Genomic DNA, 19405 nt, shown 5'->3' with positions numbered 1-19405 from the left:
GCCTTGCTCCTTGTGTTGGCTGTGTGCTGGATTCTTGCTCACAGACTGCAGGAACAACCTCAGTGCACTTCCTGAGTCAGGTGACAGTTCCTGGTGCTCCCTTCCCAGTCAATCACTGGATGCGGAGGACTTTAAGACCCTAAACCAGTGCTTCCCGACCTTGCGAATGCTGGGAACTTTTAATACAATTCTTCGTGTTGTGACTCCCAACCGCAGAGGGGTTTTGGTTGTTGTTACTTCATAACAGTACTTTTGTCGCTATTATGAATCACAATGTAAACATCTGACAGGCGGGATGTATTTTCATCGTTGCACATTGATCCAAAGGGGTCATGACCCACAGGTTGAGAAGCTCTGACTAAAAGAACCGAGGGTCATAGGACAAAAGGCATCCGGGCTCCTGAATGACAGGAGAAGAAATGGGTCCTGTCAACCAGGCCCACGCTCATGGGAAGTCACAGGAGAGAGGTTTCCCCCATTGGCACGGCGCTCCTGTTGAGTAGAATATGAATTCTAGAGTCTGCAACAACTACAAGGTCATTTTAACAGGAGGAGCCAGGGCTTGAAGGATCACAGCGGGCAGGCAGGGAGGTGCCCTCTATATAAATATGGCACTCGAGATAAAGAGACCAGTTCAGTCTAGACACCACCAGACAGCGGAGTGAGAGGAAAGTTAGGAGTGATAAGAACTAGAGTCCAGACTCTCTGCCTTCCTCACCAGAGGGACTGTGTGCTGTCCAGAGGCTAGAGGGGACTGAAGAACAAGGGTGTCACTTAATGTTCAGTCAAGAAATGGAGTAGTGTGTGTGTGTGTGTGTGTGTGTGTGTGTGTGTGGTTACTGAGAGGTATAGATTAGTACAGAGTGTGCACGTGTGACTAAAATGGAGGGAAGCCTATGAATGAATGAGAACACAGTGAGTTTGTATGTGAGTTAAGAGTGTGTGAGGGAGTTTGGAGGGGCTGTCTATGACTGACTATGTATGAGTAAGGACTCCATTCGTGTACACATCCAAAGTCACACACACACACACACACACACACACACACACACACACACACACCCCTCTGCTCTTCCTTGCTGACTCTCCACTCGGTTCCTAAGAGTACCAACACGGAGCTAGCTGAGCTTTAAGAGCCGGGCTTAGGAGACACAGAATCCCCAGGCTTCCTCAAAGACGGGAGCGTCAAAGGGAGAGGCTCCATGGAAACGTGAGAGTGAAGTCTGTGCTAGCAGGCTTATTGGGGGCCACCGATGCAACTGATCACCAATGCCACTGAAACGGGGGTCTTCTCTGTTAAAGCAATGCCTGCCCTGTTGAGCCCACAAAAGCTTCAGCATTTCCCACCGTCCACTGCTTTCTTACTCCAAATACATGTGCAATTTCGGCAAACTGTTTACGATTTTATTTACTTAACCCTTCTTTCTACTCACTCTCATGCCAACTGCTGCACGATAATTGTACGTACTTATGGGGGTGATTTGGTCATGTGACAGACATTCCATTATGTAATAAGCAAGTCAAGATGCTTCTGGGACTAAAAATAAGTCTGTTGAAAAGGCCTTACTACTGAAAATAGAGGTTGGGAACGCCACTGTATTTTTTCCCACATGCTCATTAAAGTAAGTACCTGAGGATCCACACAATGCATTCGCCTGGCCTCTGAAGCCATTTCATAATTATCAGGTACAAGCCTGGCCCCTGCCTGTGAGGTTGCAGAGATGCATGATAATTTGGTGTGAACTGAATTTTATGGACTTCAGATCTGTTCCTCTGTAATTTATTCCCCACTTGACTCCACTGAACCCGATCTGTTTCTCCCAGTCTGTCTGTCTGTCTGTCTGCCCTGTGGTATCAGATGTGTTTTCAGGAGAACGCTCCTCTGACCATCATCGATGTCTTGAACTCATCCCGTGTCCTTGAAGCAACGCAGCAGAGAGAGAAGAGACCCCAAGGCCCAAAGCAGCAGACACTGAGAGCTCCTTCCCGGAACTTGCCCTTTGAGTGGCTTCAGACCTGGAAGGAAGGCAGCGGGTGGGCAGGTGCCTTCTACTCCACGGTGACAGCTCTGTGTGCCTGCACCTCTGATTAGACATATTCCCATGCCACCCTCTGTTGTGACCTGGTTTAGGGTGGGGCTTCTTAAACCCTACCACACACAGCCCCAGGTGCGTGCACCGGTTTATAAAATGTGTATACAAACCGAACATTTACCAGCGACGAATCATGTAGAAAATTATTTCTAAATTATTCTTTGATTGCGTTTAATGCTATCCTTAATCAGATGAAAATAGGTGTGCACGATGGTAAGATGGACAAGGTTATTTTTATACAAAGGATTAAATATTGGCCGAATGTCTGATGCCGTAAGACACAGGATGTCTTCCACATCAGAGATGATAGCTGGGTTTAACGCTGAAGCTACAGCTTAGTATAAATAGGTTCTATGACGTGGCAGAAACGTGTTTAGGGTCATTTCAGAAACAGCTAGAGATCCTAATATAATGTCAACATTCAGTCAACAATTAATTTTTTAATAAAATTCCATTCAGCAACTCAAAAGTAAATTCAATTTATTTTAATTTAATATTTTTTTTGAGAAAGTGTCTAACATAGCCCAGGCTGGTGTCAAACTTCTTGTGTAACTGAGGTTGGCTTCTGTTTTCTGATTCTCCTCCAGTCTAGAATGCTGGCATCATGGCTGCCATAGTTGGTTTTTCTGCAGTGCTGGGGACTGAGCTCAGGGATTTGTGTCTGTTAGCTCTTCGGCCCCACATACTCCAACAGCGCCATTTAAAGCAAAGTATCCTAACGCAGTTCCATTCACAGCCACACATTCTAAGGACAGACAACGGGAACATGTTGGGGGCCTTTGGTTCTTATCATTCGATCCATGTGCTTTTGTAAGAGGAGAAGACTTTGTGTGTATGGCAAAGACATGGATTCATAACGTGCTGGAGTCTCAAATCTGAGCCATGCTCTGCGTGTGCTTGCTGGCATAGCGGGTGCTGTGCGAAGCATGGGTGTCGCACGCTCAGAGCCGAGGCTACAATGAAGTCACCTGAGGCAGAACCTTGGGTTCACTGAGGTCCCCTTGCTTGTGACTTTCTCTTTGGTTGTTGCATGTCCCATCCCCCCTCTTCTGCTCCCCACTACCTTCTGTTATGTTGCCCTTATAGGATCATGAACTATACTCTACAAAGCTGTAGTCTTGTGTCCCTGTAAAGCTGGAGGGGGTGGGGGGCAGTTGGGGAAGGCACAGTTTTTAAACTCACAGAAACATCCCTACAGGGACCTAATTCCACTTTGGAATTGCTCAAAAAACAAAACAAAACAAAACAAACAAAAAAACCCACAACTCTTCCTGCCTCGCTTATGAGTCCACACCTCATCTTTACTTCTCCTCTTGCGTATTTTATTACAAAGGACCCATCTTCCCTTTGCTTCTGATTATTGGGAATAAATAACTCAAAGCACACCTACTGTTTGCTGATAGACAAAGGACTCTGTGCCTCTCCCCTATTAATTCTTCAGGAATAGACACAGTATAAGTTGGAAGGTTCCAGAAAGGAACCCTTCAACACCAGGCAGTTGGTCACTAGGGAGTGAAAATACTGATGAGTAGGTCAGTGCTCGTTTAAGTTTATTTTCCATTGCTAAAATATGATACTTGAGGCTGGGTAATTTATAAAGAATATGGGTGAATTGGGGGGGGTGAGGAACACCAGTTCCTAAGCTCCAGCTGAGGCGCTAATGCCAGGCGAGGCTCCTGAAGGAAGAGAGCCTGCGTTTTAGTCAGTCATGCTCCAAGGGATGCTCCCACATTCTTGATATGGGCTTCTTAAGTTGAACATGGTAGGATTAGAAAAATGAAAGAGGGCATGAAGTTAGGAGAGGGTGGGGGTGGACCTGGGAGGAGTTCAGGGGAGGACTGGAGGTGAACATGATCCAGGTGCACTACATATGTGTATGAATTCTCGAAGAATTAATAAGCATATTCCAATGGTAGGTATTTGTCTCATGTTTTGGCAGGCTGGCAAATGAAGGGTCATAACATTTGGTGAAGGTTTCTTGCTTCACCCTGACAGGAGAGAGGGCACCCATTGGTGAGATGAAGCAAGTCTGTAGGTTCAGCGTTCCCTCTTCTTACAAAGCCACTAACACCCCATCTGGAGCACTACGTCATGACCTCATCAATCCTGGTTACCACCTCCCGACACCACCAACACATCACTTTGGGTTTTACATTTTCAACACATCAGCTTTGGGGTACACATTCAGACCATATCCACCACCGAATAGTGAGTGCCAAGTTCATCTATGCTTAGAATGCTAAAGGAAATATGGTTTTACTTTTAAAACCAGTGCAAGGGTGTTGGTTATCTAACCGGGAAAAGTATCAAGAAACACACACACACGTGCCCACGCGCACACATGCGCGCGCACACACACACACACACACACACACACACACACACACACACCCCTCATCCGTAAGGTCTTTGGGTCATGGTTGAGAGAGAATATTGACAACAAAATCCAAGAGTTTCATTCTTTACAGGGTGCTGCCTATGGGGTATCCCCCACACCTTGAGCAGGGCTCAGCTGGCTTTAGGGGCCAGACACATTTGGGATGAAGTCTGACCTCACTCTCCTTTGTACTTTGGGGGAGTCCAACATGACCAGGTGAGGTCAATCTAAGGACTGAGATGTAACAACAACCTTTGCGTTCATTTGGCTTCCGAATCTTCTATACTCGGTCTCGATATGATTGCTGAGCTTCAGCTGAGTTTGCGTTCCGGAGGCTGGGGTAGGGCCTAAGAGCATGGACGTTAAAGAGGCTCCTGGCGGGACTGAGGAAATGGGCACCTGAGCAGACTTGGAGAAATCTCTGTTTAGTGTGTGGCTTGTCCGGAGAGGTTTGAAGTTTCTACCAAACTCGATCCTACTCTTCAGACGGCGTGGTGGCTGTGCGCTTAAGAGAACAGGCTTACAAAGAAGGGCAAGCTCTGTGCTTGCTGAAAAGCGTCGCTCATCGCTCAGAGGTGGCTTTCACTGGTCACAGGGCACCTCCTGGATGGAATGTAACCATGCCGGAGGCACTGGCGCCCCCTAGTGAAGCTACCGACACATCCCTATGCGGACTTCCAAGGTATAACTTGAAATACCATGATCAGCCACTAGGGTCTCTGTCCTTTGCTGAGAACTAGTATCTGTGCCACCTCTCCGTGTAGGCGGGAGAGGATGGTGGAAATCTCAAAAGCACTGGAGCAAAGAGAGCTAAGGGATTTTGCTAGCACTTATCCTCCTTATACAAGTCATTAAAACTTCCTGGTCTGTATAATGGGTATAGGGACTTGGCTATTGTACCTCTGGGAAATTGTGATCACAGTCTCTGTCCTGAGAGATGCCCCAACCCCAACCCTGTCCTTTCTGGAGGCTGCCCTGACAACTAGCGTCCTTGTTATGGGAATCTCTCCCTTGGGTGGAACCCAGACCTGGGCTCTGTAAGGCTCTCCGCCCTTATCTGAGTGGGGACAGAGTCACGACACAAAGAGATTTAATCTGCCCCATCTTCACGAGCACCCCATCTTCACAAGAATCCTCCTCCTCTCAGTCTATAAAGTCTCTCCCGTCGTCAGCAGAGGGGTATTTGATCGCTGAATGCAGGGCATCACTGGTCTGCCTTCTACTGATCGCTGGCTTTGAACTCAGGAAACACGTATGTAAGACTTTGGGTTTCTGATTCCATTCTGGCTCTTGAGCTGGAGACAATGGTTGACTCCAACCTGATGGGAGGTAGCACAGCCTCGAGGGCACAAGCAGAACCTTTTGCTGAGTGCAGAGACATGTGTAGACGCATTAGTGTCTACCTTAAAATATCCTTTCTGACGTGCCACCCAGAACCCTCGCTGCTAGGGATCCTGTCGCAAACAGACTTTGGAGGGCAAGGAGCTGGTATCCCCTTTCCATTACTTAAAGCACAGCTCACTGCAGGAATGTTGTTTTTAATAATCACTCTTTGGGGTTTGAGGATTTCATACACGAGTTCTGTATTTACACAATTTCCACCCCTCCCAGCCCTAATGTTTCCGTGTTCTTCCCCATTGCACCTTGAATCCATGACCTCCACCTCTTTATTACTGTTACATCTGTGTGCACATATGTTATTTTTGTGCATATGTATGTAGTATGAATCCAGAAGGAGCTGGCTGTATTATGTCTGGGAAGGTAACATTGGGGTCTAAGCAGAGGATTAAGCTGGGGGGTTGGGACCAGTAGGACCGGTGTATTCACTATTTCCTTGGTCCTCAGTGCTATGACAAAACACATGACAAGAAGCAACTGAAGGCAAGAGGGGTTGCTTGCTTGGTTCACATTTTCTACAGTCCTTCATGGGAGGGAAGGCATGAATACAGTATCAGGGGAGAATTGGTCACACGGCATCCGCAGTCAGTGAAAGGGGACAATAGGTGCTGCTGTTTCAACTCGCTTTTAGGCCTTTGCTCAGGCTGGGACCCAGCCTGCCCAGGGTGTATCCTCCTGCCTCAGCCTCATCCCAAAAGCCCCTCACAGGCATGCCCAGGCACTTGTTTCCACAGAGGTTGTAAATCTCATTGAGTTGACAATAGCGGTCCACCATCACAGATCTCAAGGCTTAACCAGGTGGGTTCTAGGTTCTGCCAAGGATCTGACTTGGGGTCAGTAGTGCCTTTGATCAAGAGGAACAGCCAGAGAAGGAGCTGTGTTTTGAGGAAGGATTACTGTTTCAAGGAAGATTTTCCAAAAGGACAGCCTGAGTAGAGCTCAGAAGAGGGATTGTTCGGTGGACAGATACTCCGGAAAGAGAGTTCGTAACACCCAGACTTCCGCCAGGCAAGGTCTAGAGGTAGCGGAGGTCTCAAGGATGTGAGCATCTGAAACTCACCCCTGGTCTAGCACATCTGCCAGTTCCAACTGCGCACATCTCCCTGCCTTGGCTGCGGCTGACAGTGTGAAGTCACTGAACACAGAGTTGGGAAGCATTGCAGGCACACAGCCCTTCTTACCATCTTACCAAGCCTGCTGCAGACAGAGCAACAGTTACAACCTTTACACGGGACCAGTAAGTGAATGTTGCCCATCGCAGGTGCATTCAGTATACTGTGGTAACATAATACAGTATTAACAGACAGACGGAGGCCTCGCGCTTCTAGAATAAAGAATTTATAGATTGCCATTTACTTCTTAGTCAGTTGCCCTCAGGACTGACTGCTTTACCTGAGGCAGATGCCAGCCACAACTCCCGGAGGGCACTTCTCTAAGAGCCCAGCTCCCTGCCATCTGGAGCTTCAGCCTTCCAGCTGGCACTGGCCTGATTTCCAGTTCTGTCACATATTTCTCAGCACAGGGAAATCACTTCTTGTTTTCTCCTTGCCAAAGAAAGAGCGGAGACAATGGTTACAATTCTAAAAGCAGAGACAATCGCTGCGATCCTAAAATCATAGCAACGGGGTGTTTCTATCTCTGATCTCTTTTGAGCAAACCTTGTCAACCCTGTGAAGGCTTTTTGCTGGGCTTGTCATCGTCACTTTGTCACCCTCCTGTCTTCTTTGCTATTCTCTTCTCTCCAGAATTAGGCTTCTATCGCCCACTCAGGTTCCAGGTGTCCTCCCTAAGAGGATGAAGTGGGGATTGGTGGGGAAGGGAGAGAAGTCGGCGAGAAAGTAAACAGATGGACAGTGATACAGGACAGGGGAGATTCAGGAGGAAGTAGCTGGACCAGGAATGGAAACGGCAGGTGGATGCGATAGCCCGGGTTCCTAATTCATAATGGCATTAAGTGGGATGAAGGACTACTAGCTTGGGGATTGTATAGACTTGAGATCAGAAACAGCCCCACTCCTCCTTGGCCTTGTGCATGTTGCTTCATTGTTTCAAAGCACTGCTTTCTGAATGAATGAATAGTCGTGAGCACCATGCAGATACTGGTCAGTAATGAGCTATATATGGTGGCCGTTTCTATGACAACGCTAGTGTAAACAAATCTGTTGGGCAGCCAATTGTAAATACACCAAGCACCATTACATAGACTGTATAACATTTAGCTCTGAGGGACAGGGTCACTAGTTCATGTAGTGATTATATTTTCTATTGCTGTTTTAGTGTGTGTGTGTGTGTTTTTTTTAAAGATCCTTTCCCTAAGAGACAAAGCTTACAATCAAACGATGTAAGAGCAGTGGGCTCGCGCCTCTGTTGTTTTCTATGTCTTTTTTTTTTTTTTTTTTTGAGCTGGGGACCGAACCCAGGGCCTTGCGCTTGCTAGGCAAGCGCTCTACCACTGAGCTAAATCCCCAACCCCATTTTCCATGTGTTTCAATCGTACCATTTTCTCTTGTGCTTGGCTCTGCCGCAAGTGGTTTAGTTCACCACTGGCCTCGGGCTTTGCCCACATAACACACTGCACAGCCTAACATGTATAGCTTGCTAGGTTTAAGTGCTGTGACAGTTCCACGGTAAAACCCCGAATGATGGGTTCCTGGGAATGGATTTCCGCTGCTAAGCAATGTGGCCCTGTGGTACTGTGGTACTCTGGGGAAGAAAGAAAGCTTTAAGTCACTGTGTGTCTCTTGCCAAGCTAAAGGAAGTATTTGTAACAGGACCTGGCCAGCAGATGGCGACAGAGGCCTGGCTCTGGCTCCTTACACGAGGCAATAATCTGGGTAGACCACCAAGGAGGTCTCATTCTGGCGCCTAGGGGGCCTCCTGGATACACTAGTATCTGAAAGATCATAGCGCAGAATGGAGAATGTGTAGAATTCAGTCCCACAAACAGGAACAAATTGTTTAGCATCATGGGGAAGCTGCTATGACTTAAAAAAAAAAAGTTTTTGGTGTTTGCTTTCCTAATCATAAACCTCAAGCTCTCCCAGCCATCAGAATCATACCAAACACCCCTGATGCCTGAAAGCCACCATCTGAGGCCCTGCACTGAGCCCTATGCCCCCACAGGTAGCCCAGTTCTTCCTTCATTGCCCAAGACTCTTCCGCCCTTGCTCACCAGTGTTGTAATAAACACTGTGATTGACAGCCAAGAGAGGAAAGGGTTTATTTCAGCTTACAGCTTGCAGTCAGTTCAGGGTAGAGGGAAGTCAAGGCTGGAACTGAAACAGGGCAGAACCCCGGAGGCAGGAGCTGGTGCAGAGGCCATGGATCGGTGCTGCTTACTGGCTTGCTCCCCATGGCTCCCCTTACCTCCCAGGACCATCAGTTCAGGGGTGGCTCTACCCATGGTGAGCGGGGCCCTTAATCGATCATTAATTAAGAAAATGTTACCAGAGACTTGTTTACAGGCCAATCTGATGGAGGCGTTTTCCCAACTGACTTTTCTAGCTTGGGTCAAGTTGACAATCACAAGACAAAACAACCACAACCACCACAACAAAAGCCAACCAGCCAATCAGCAAGACCCTAGTAACCCTGTCTGGGACCTGCACTTAGCCCTTCAGACATGCATGGGGACCCCTCCCCTCTTCTACGCCTCATACCCAACACAGCTATCTGAGGGCCTGACAGATGGCTTAGTGGGTAAACAGTTGTCACACAAGGGTGAAGAGTCCAGATCTCCAGAACCCACATAAAAGTGGGGCAGGCATGGTGGCTGCCTGTAGTCCTAGCACTCAGGAGGCAGAGATAGGGGATTCCTGAGACCAGCTGGCTACCTAGAATAGCTGGAGATGGCGAGCTTCAGGTTAGTGAGAGACCCTGTCCCTGTATAAAGTGCAGACTCATGGAGGAAGACACCGATGCCAACTGCCAACTCTAAGGCTCTACACAAACACACACACACCACAGAGAGAGTGTATGTACACACACACACACACATGCATATACATTCACACACATGCACACAATCACACACATGCACATGCATGCACATGTATAGACACATACATGTGAACATTCATATACATGCACATAGTCACATACATGCACATGCACACACATGTATAGACACACATGTGAACATTCATATGCATGGACTCACACAAATGCACATGCCTACACATGTACAGACACATACATGTGAGCATTCACACACATACATGTGCATACATGTGCATGGTCACATACATGCATGTGCATACACATGTACACACATGCATGTGAAGATTCACACACATGCACATGTATGCACATGTACAGACACATACATGTAAACATTCATACGCACACACTCACACACATGCAGATGCCTACACATGTACAGACACATAATGTGAACATTCATACACACACAGACACACACATGCACACAGTCACACACATGCACGTTCATGCACATGTACAGACACATGCATGTGAAGATTCACACACACATGCATAGCATGTGTACACATGGACATGAAACACGGCATTCTAGCCTGTCCTCCTTGGCCTTGTTCCTACTCCCCAACCCACCTCACACTTATAAAGAATACTTTGTGGAGCATCATGTTGTACAAGGCTTTATCCCCGATGGACAGAATATCCTTAAGGTGTGTGGTCAGCCTCCTAGATGCACTGGTCTAGCATCTTCAGATTCAGCAATTCTGCTTTAAAATATCTAGGAAAAAATGTGCTAATAGTGAGTCTATTTCGTGTTGTCATTCTCTAACTAAAACTCATTAGCAACCTCCAACGTGGCATTGTATTTGTTACGACATGAAAATGAACTATCCCCAGAGGCTCATGGGCTTGAACCCTTGTCCCCAGTTGGTGTTACTGTCTGGGGAGCTGTGAGGCTTTAGAAGATTCATCAGCAGTGGTTACTGGCAGGAAAGGAGCTTGATGGTTAAAGCCCAGGCCCGCTTCTGGTGGGGGCTTTCTGCTTCCTGGTCCACAAAGATGCAAGGAAGCCATTCCTGGAGCATCCATCAGTCAGGTGATGGCATCCCCACACTTCCCCCTCACAAACCCATCAGCCAAGGCAGTCTTCCCTCTCTGACCTGCTTCTTGTCAGATGTTTGGGGGCAACCATGAAAAAGTCACTAAAATGATGTTGTGTTGGGGCTTTTTAGCAAGCCAGATGTACTTTCAATGAGGATCCGGGAGAGTGTTGTACAGGTCATATGCAAATACAATGACACTTTATATAGTTATTCTCAAGGTTCAGGATCAGACGGAGCCCTGAAATCAAGCCCTGTGGATGCTGAGGGATGGCTGCTAGGTGTGGAGGGTGTGTGCTCGGACCCTCACCAGATCGGAGGTCTGGGAGGGTAGATGCTGTGACGAGATACTGTGATAGATACTGTTAAGTATGCTGTTACATACTTAACAGTGAGCTCACTTAGCACCGGGTGCATGGTAATTTTAAATGCCAGTAATCAATTCGTAGCCTACAGATAAGCAAATTCCATCTCAGGTATGTTACTTGACCCAAGGTCCTACAGCTGGAGAATGGTGAAGTCCAGACACAAAGCCCTTGAGTGTCTTATCGAAAGCTCCTCTCCTCTTGCTCCCTGTCTGCATCTTACTCATCCCGAGAGCCCCAGAGTTTGCTCCATAAACAGGTCCACAGTAGGGTGTTGCAAATGCTTGATGACGAATGAAGAAGAGCAGAAGGATGTACAAACGAGTGCGCACCCACGGCAAGCCCCGAGGCAGAAACGCGTACCAGAAAGGCACGGTTAGGTCCTGTGGGTAGGAACAGGCAGTGTACCCTCCCACATTTCACAGTTGGCTAGCGCATGGCTTTAGATGACTTCCGAGAAGCAAGCAGAGTAGGGCAAGAGATGGTAGAGATCGCAACCTGGAGACAGAGCTCAGACAAACAGGATGTGAAGTGTCTGGGCCTTTTGAATGAACAGTCTGCTCTTTCCAAAGAGTCAGGGAGCCGCAGGCTGCTTGTCCAGGCCTCATTAAGCAAATTAGAAAGGCAAAGATCCGAACTCATAAATATGCAGATTGTTTAACCAAGAGGTGATAACGTTTTAAGCAGAATTTAAAGGTTTCAAAGTATCTAATACCCCTAACCCCTTTTTTGGTCTGATGGTAAAGAGGGTTCTTTCACCTCTCCTTAGATGGGTGTTGAGCAAAGCAAAACGATTAAAATGATTTGAGCTTCTAGATCCACCCTGAGGTGGGCACATTTGGGCACTGATGCTGGCGGGTGCTGTGGGCAGCAGGGGTCAGTGATGGTGGTTGACAGTGACTGACAAGAAGGCACCTGGTATTTTTAAAATGACATGTGCTGCACTCAGTTTCCTGGCGTAACTGGTGAGTGCAGAGAACCTGGCCCTGGGTATTTGGGACAGTAGCTGTGAGGGAGTGAGCACTGAGTCCTGCACATCATAGCTGCCCAGCTCCAGGCAGGAACCGGCTGACTGCTCCCTTTACGTCCCTGACTTATGAGTAACCTGAGGACGATACCAGCGCTTTCGATGCCGTTGACTTTCATTTTTATATTGGAAAAGAATGCATCTCAGGGAAATGACATTGCCCGACTGAGATCGCAGAGATAAGATGTGATGAACCAGAAGCCAAACTGGGAGCCACTGATCTCCTACCCCTCCCTGCCTCTCCAGTCCTCCCTGCCTCTCCAGTCCTCCCTGCCTCTCCAGTCCTCCCTGCCTCTCCAGTCCTCCCTGCCTCTCCAGTCCTCCCTACAGTCTCTATGTTCTCATAGGGAGGCACTCAGCTACCACAAGAGAGAGGTTACAGAGATTCAAACCTGGGAGAGGAGGCACCCGTGTGGTCTGAGGCCCCCAGAAAGCAGGCGTAGTGTAATTGCATATTTTAAAAACTGCTGAACATGCCCATTGAACCAATAATTTGGACTCCAAGAATATATCTCCAGGGTGTACACTTAGACTCAGCATGTGGTGGGAATAGATGGTGTGAACATCAGCCTTTAAAACTGATACCCAACTCTTGGCACTGAGTTAATCAGTAATTCGGCAAACGATAATTTCCTGAATCCCGATTACCTTCCTAAAGATGTGGATTCCTGTTTAATAAGCACTTTGCAGCAGTGTGAGGCGGTGCTCCTGTAAAGTTTACTCACTGAGGGATGTGGGAGCAGGGAGAAGGATCCTCTCAAAGCCAAGACTCCTTCCTCAGCTCCTGCTTCCGGTTTCTCGTCCCTTGTGAAATACACACTTTGACCAGTAGGTGGGGCAGTTGTAAAGCCGAGGACAGCAATAGCAGGGGTTCTAAGGAGCCTCTCTAAGAGCCAGGTTCCATTCTCCTAGTGGGAGAGATGACAGTCTAGTCGCAAATCTTTATGCTTAGAAACAAGTGACCTTTTAAAAAGATTTAGTAGAATATTAACCTCCAGGGATCCGATTTTCCTGAAATGCATTGATTTGGTGAGGTGGGAGTCCATGATGAATGAAGATAATACATAAAGGTCTTGCAGATGAATGGAGCATGGAGAAGTCAAAGTGGTTCTAAAAGTGACAGTGGAGTTGTGGGAAAGAATATGGGGACATAGGCAAGGGTCGGGTAAAGCTGGTCACTGTGCGGACTTAGACTTTATGTGCAACAGAAACCTCAGCATCTCCGTCACCTGAACTTGTCCCCTGTGGCCACCCCGGCGTGTGTAGCTGGACAGTGAGACGTTTTCTCTTCCTTTCTCCTATCACGGGGTCGTCACAGTTGTAAGGAAGCTGATACTCTCTCCCCTTTATAAATGAGGGAACAAAGAAGTGAAGTGGTCCAGTCACTCAGCCAGAGTCACAAAACCTGCAAACACTGCCCGGCTTTGAGCAAATGGTTTCACCTCAAGATTTAACCCCTGTGCTGCAAAGAGTTTCTGGGGCTGACATTGACGGTTTCAGGAGTGTCAAGCTCCCACTTCACACACGACACTGCTGCTCGTTTTATGCACGGCAGCTCAGAGCAGAGGGCTCCAGGTTTCCAGAGCCCTGTTTCAGAGCTTAGCCTAAGACACACTCTGCTCTTCCCCGTCAGCATCCTCTGTACGAGCTTGTCGAGTGAGGTGACGTCCAGTTCCTTGAAAGGCTCTGGAAGCCCCATGCTCTCTACATTCACGACATTAGGTCGTGTCTTTAGGATTTATCCTGTGAGTATCCCTAACCTTTAAACAGAAGCCCCGCTCCTACCCAACATCATATAGAGAAGAGGCTGCGGTCACGTGTAGAATCCAGTTCACAATGGCAACGGAAGCCCCTGAGGATGTTAGGGGAAAGCTTGGACCATGCCTCAAGCTATCCCAAGCCTTCAGGGATGGATGAGCTCCCAGTCATACTTGATGACGAGCTTCGCAACTCTTGGCCCCCAATTTCTTGAAGTCAACGATTACTGTTTTCCGATGTTGGCAAAGCAGACTTGAATAAACCACGGTTTTAAAGATCTCCGAGACACGAATATATGTTTGTTTGGACGGAGATGGCAGACGGTAAGCCTATGAATTAAGAATTCAAGTGTTTTGATAAAAGTGAATCAGTTTGTTGAGGATGCGCCTACACTCTCTCATTGATAGCAGCACTATTAATAATAGTCAAGGTAGGGCATCGATCCAAGTGTCTGGTGAACGATGTATGAACAGGTAAAGAAAATGTGACATCAGCACATAACTGGATATTATCCAAACATGAGGAGAACAAAATCCTGTCATTTTTGGGAACATGAATGGAATAGTAAGACATTACCCGAACCGAAGGAAGCCAGCCAGGACAATGCATGTTCTTACCCATGTACAGAAGCTTAAAAAAAAAAATGATTCCACAAAAGCAAGCAACAGAATAGAGGATGTTAGAGCTGAGAAGGGCAGAGGAAAAGAGCTACAGAAAAATGTGTTTTTGAACGCAAAACATGCTACTGTTACATTGGAGGACTAATTTCTAGTGTTCTGTAGCATTAAAAGGTGGCAAGAGATATCAGTGATTCACCATATGCTTTAACATATCTGTGGGACTGGCTCGATTGTGGGGTGTGTCTGTAGGACAGTTCTGCTCTGTGGTTTTGCCATAGTCACCCAGGAGCAGCTGTGGGCACAGAAAAGAGGCCCTGGAAGCAGAAATGGGAATCATAACTTTTGAGGATGTGGATGTCAACGTCCACAGAGGGAAGGGCTTTTGCTGAGCATCCTTACCAGAAGACACGATGCTGTTATCTATGGCGACACGACACAGGAAATGTTCTGAAAGCTCAGATCGCTGTGATAGACATTAATTAATTAAGATTATAACATTGAAAATTACTATAAAAGTCCCACAGAATGCTGTGCATTGCGGTTCCAACAGACCAGGAACTTGTGAGCGTGTGTGTGGTATGCAGAGATAATGTGCACATGTGGGGATGTGGCAGAGCCTTCTGTCCCCATCTCCCCTGGCTCCTGAAGCCTGTGAGGACTTACACACTAGAGAAAAGAAAAATCTATCAATGTGGGAAACCCTTCAGTGAAGTGGAAGCTTGTTTGTTTGTTTGTTTGTTTGTTTGTTTGTTTTGGAAATCAGTCATGTCAAATGATGTTTTGCCGGGACACACAGGTGAAAGGATGTTTTGCTAAAGCAGATGTGGGAAAGGACACTTGATATTCAGAAGTAATATGAATAGACAGCGGGAGCTCGAGCATGGGTTTGCTTTGCCCCACCTTGCTATTCTTTGCAAATGACAACATCTGTTGGTGTGCCTTACATTGCTTTGCTGAGCTTCACTCGTGGAGACGCTATAGAGAGAACCTTGCCAAAGAACTTCTCATGAGGTTCCTCAGGCTTCTTGCTGCTTCCACAGACTCTGGCCAGTTGGCGAGTCTTGCACTTTCTTCCGGATTGAACTGCCTTTGCTGACTTGTGTGTGGTGACTGTAGAGAGGTCTGGACGGCAGCTGCTGATTCGTAGTTGGTGTTTGCTACTGGGCTGAACTGTTGATACCCTGACAACAAAGATTGGCTTTTTCCCCCAAAGAACTATTTCTAAGCCGGTCCACTTCCCCTGTGTCCTAATAACTTTTCTCGTCCACTGCCTCCGTGGTGGGCTAGAGGGGGAGGTCGAACATTTATTAAAGTAGGTTGAGAAAAACGTATGTCTATACTTCAGTAGTGGTGGTTGTGTTCAAATATAAAGATTCATGCTGGAGAGAAACCCTGTGTGTTCAAGGAATACAGGAAAAGCATTTAAAAACACCATGTGCCAACACACAGTGGAGTTGAACTTTACATGGGTAAGGTAAGTGTTTAAAGCCTTTTGTTATTCTTGCCAAGGTTCACACATGAAATAACTCACACTGAACGGAAGTTCTGTAAATAGAGCCAGAGTACTGGCCATTTGTTGAAAAATGTTATATATCTATATCTATATCTATATCTATCTATCTATCTATATATATATATATATATATATATATATGTATATATATCACATTGATAGCCTCACACAGTTATAATCTGTAAGGCTGTGTGAGAGCTAAGGGCATTTGGATCCATTTTCTTTGCAATCTTCAGGTATGCAATCTCCCATTGTGAACAATGGTTTCCATGGTGTAGAACTTGCCAGTAACCTAGATAATGTTTTCATTTATCCTTCCACAAACATCTCCCCATTCCCCCATTCACCTGAGTAGAACAAGACAAAGTTAGAAGCTCTTAGAGGAGGTCACAGTCCTTGTAAGAGGAGGAAGAGGCAGCAGGACCCAGATGCACAGAGTAAGGATCAGCTAGGGGAGTCATGGGAGAAGGTGGACCTCGGCAGGGCAAAGAGAGGCCTCAGGAGAAAGGGAGCCTGCCCGTGATCTGGTCCTAGATCTCCAATCCACGGAACTGTGTGAAAATCAATTTCTGCTGTGTAAGCCCCAGGTGCAGACAGTCACATGATGCACGGTTTCAGCTGAAAACAGACCACAGTGTGAATTAGACTGTAATGGAGTGAGAAAGTGCAGTCTTGGCTCCCGTGCCATGGCGAGATGCATCCCTTACCTTTTTGTGGCAACGAAACTGCCAGTGGCCGCTCCTGAAAAGTGCAGCACACTGGACCATACTTAGTGTGCACATGGAGACAAGAACAAAGGAGTGTAACTCTGGTTGGTGTGCTTATTGTACGACAGCTTGGCAATTATTTCAAAACACACACCTTTGGCTTATTAAGTCAACAGGATACTGTGTTACACACCGGTTATATATTGCATTCCCTGTGGCTTTTAATGGTAAGAGAGGGTACCTTGCATGGCTGACCTACTCAGTCTAGGTTCGCACAAGTAAACGCACTCTACGTTGTTCACACGGCAACGGCAGCACCTATCAACGCGTTTCTGGGGTGCATCCCCATCACGGAGGGATGTGTGATGATTTCCTATGTGACCCAAGAAAGCTAACAGATGACATGTATGTAGAGATGAACACTAGAGCACGGTGGTGGGGTCCTTGAAGAGGAAAAAGTGTACAGACAAAACGCAGAGGCTAAGAGGTGCTTAAGAAGTCCCCTTGGGGGGCTGGGGATTTAGCTCAGTGGTAGAGCGCTTACCTAGGAAGCGCAAGGCCTTGGGTTCGGTCCCCAGCTCCGAAAAAAAGAACCAAAAAAAAAAAAAAAAAAAAAAGAAGTCCCCTTGGTGGAGAGACTGGTAGGGGAAGAGAAAAGCGAAGAAAGGGTCAGCCAAAGGGGTCAGGCAGAAGGAGGGTTGGTCATATCCTTTCCCGAGACAAGTTGTTGGGAAAGCCATGCCCAGGACCGTTGTAGACACTTGTTCTCCCCTGTGTCCCTCTTAGGGACAACCATTGTGTGTGCCGTTCCTTTTAGGCCCTTCTCCACTTTTAGCCTCATCCTGTCAAACAATGAAACCTCTGGGAATACATATTTAATGTAAAAATTTCTAAAAAAGTAAATCAAACTCCATAAAGGTAAAACCGGGTTATTCTGGAACACGTCGTTTTGGGGTGACTGAGAAGAACCCTTGTCACAGATGTTCCCGCCTGCCTGCTTGTAAATTTCTGGGCTGTTATTACCCTGTTTTGTTTTTTTTCTGTTCAAAAAAAAAAAAAGAGCCCATGTTTCTGAAGGAAAAAAAAAGCCGTAATATTCATCTTTGGCAATTTTGAAAAATTCCCAGACTAAGACTTTGTTTAAAAATCTATATTTGGCAAAGAAAACAAGGAGAGGTCTCATGTGGCCCTAATCTCCATGGTGATGAATGGATGAATGTCGTCACAGGATCTTCTGAAAGGATCCCAGGAGAGTGACGAAGACACGGGCATCTTATGGTGGGACCACAAACATCGAGGTCATATGTCTGAGCGACATGTAAGATATATGACCCATCTTGAGTAGTTTGCTGACGGGGTAGCGGGTAGTTTCTCAAACAGCGGTTACTAACATTGCCTTCATTCCTTGACTTCGGAACAAACTGTACAATGCTTCAGGGTTTTGTTTTTCCGTACCATTTTAGAATGTCAGAGCTGAGAAAAGCTCTTAATGCTCACCTCCTCTCTCTTTGGGCGGATCGATTTTCCTTTAGAGTTGTCACGACGTTGGTAAAGGCTCGAGCCTGTGGATTGAGGAAAATGTGGGCATCGCTCCTCACTCTGCCGTTGGCTTGTGTGGGAACCCAGAGACCAACTAGGAAAGCTCTGAGTCTTGTAACTCATAAAATAAGTCAGGAATGGAGAAACAATTCACGTGAGAGTTGTGGAGAATGGAGAGACCGCTTAGTGGCTAAGAGCATTTGCTGCGCTTACCAAGGACCCAGGTTCGATTCTTTGCATCCGGGTGGTAACTCACAACCATTTGTAACTCCAGTTCCAGTGGGTGTAACTCCCTCTTCTGACCCACACACATAGTGCACAGACATACGCATAGGATGTATGTTTCTGGGCAGCCAGCTCCTGCCAGTACACAAGTGAAGGAAACATGCTCTAGTGAATGGACACTGAGATGATTACCTAGAGCTCTGGAAATCTGCTGGCTCAGTAACGGAGAGAACACATCTGGACTAGTGCTGTTTGCCTGACAATATCTTCAGTCCAGGCTCTTATCCACCACACCGAGCTTCTAGGCAGAGGCTGTCTGCTTTATCCAAGAACACACGCCAATGTGAACCATGAAGAAGCCTGCCCTGCCTCTTCCTGGGCATTTACCCTAGGCAAAGCTATGTGGTTCTAAGGAAAACCAACCCTTGATCCACCTAGATCTGGCAAAAATGTGTTTGCCACCCATCCCCAGCCAATCAGTTACTTATCAGGATCTAGGAACGTGCCAGCATTTTGTAAACAGCCTGGAGAGGTGGAATGGCATCTATTTTTAGCTGATGGCTTTGTTCATCGTTGTAGGAAGAGAACCTCTCCATGCCTTGTACTATTTGTTGAAGTCTCATTGGATGTTGAGGTCTAATATGGCTTGCCCATATCTTGAGTGCGTTTCTCAAAAGTTCCTATGCAAGAAACTTGGTAACTAGGGTAGCTGTTAAGAAGCAGCAGAATGTTCAAGAAGTGGAG

The sequence above is a fragment of the Rattus norvegicus genome, chromosome 17 (genome assembly GCF_021556685.1).
Source record: "Rattus norvegicus strain SHRSP/BbbUtx chromosome 17, alternate assembly SHRSP_T2T, whole genome shotgun sequence".
NCBI classification, from domain to species: domain Eukaryota; kingdom Metazoa; phylum Chordata; class Mammalia; order Rodentia; family Muridae; genus Rattus; species Rattus norvegicus.
The sequence above is the reverse complement of the archived record's forward strand: the minus strand, read 5'-3'. Positions refer to the sequence as shown.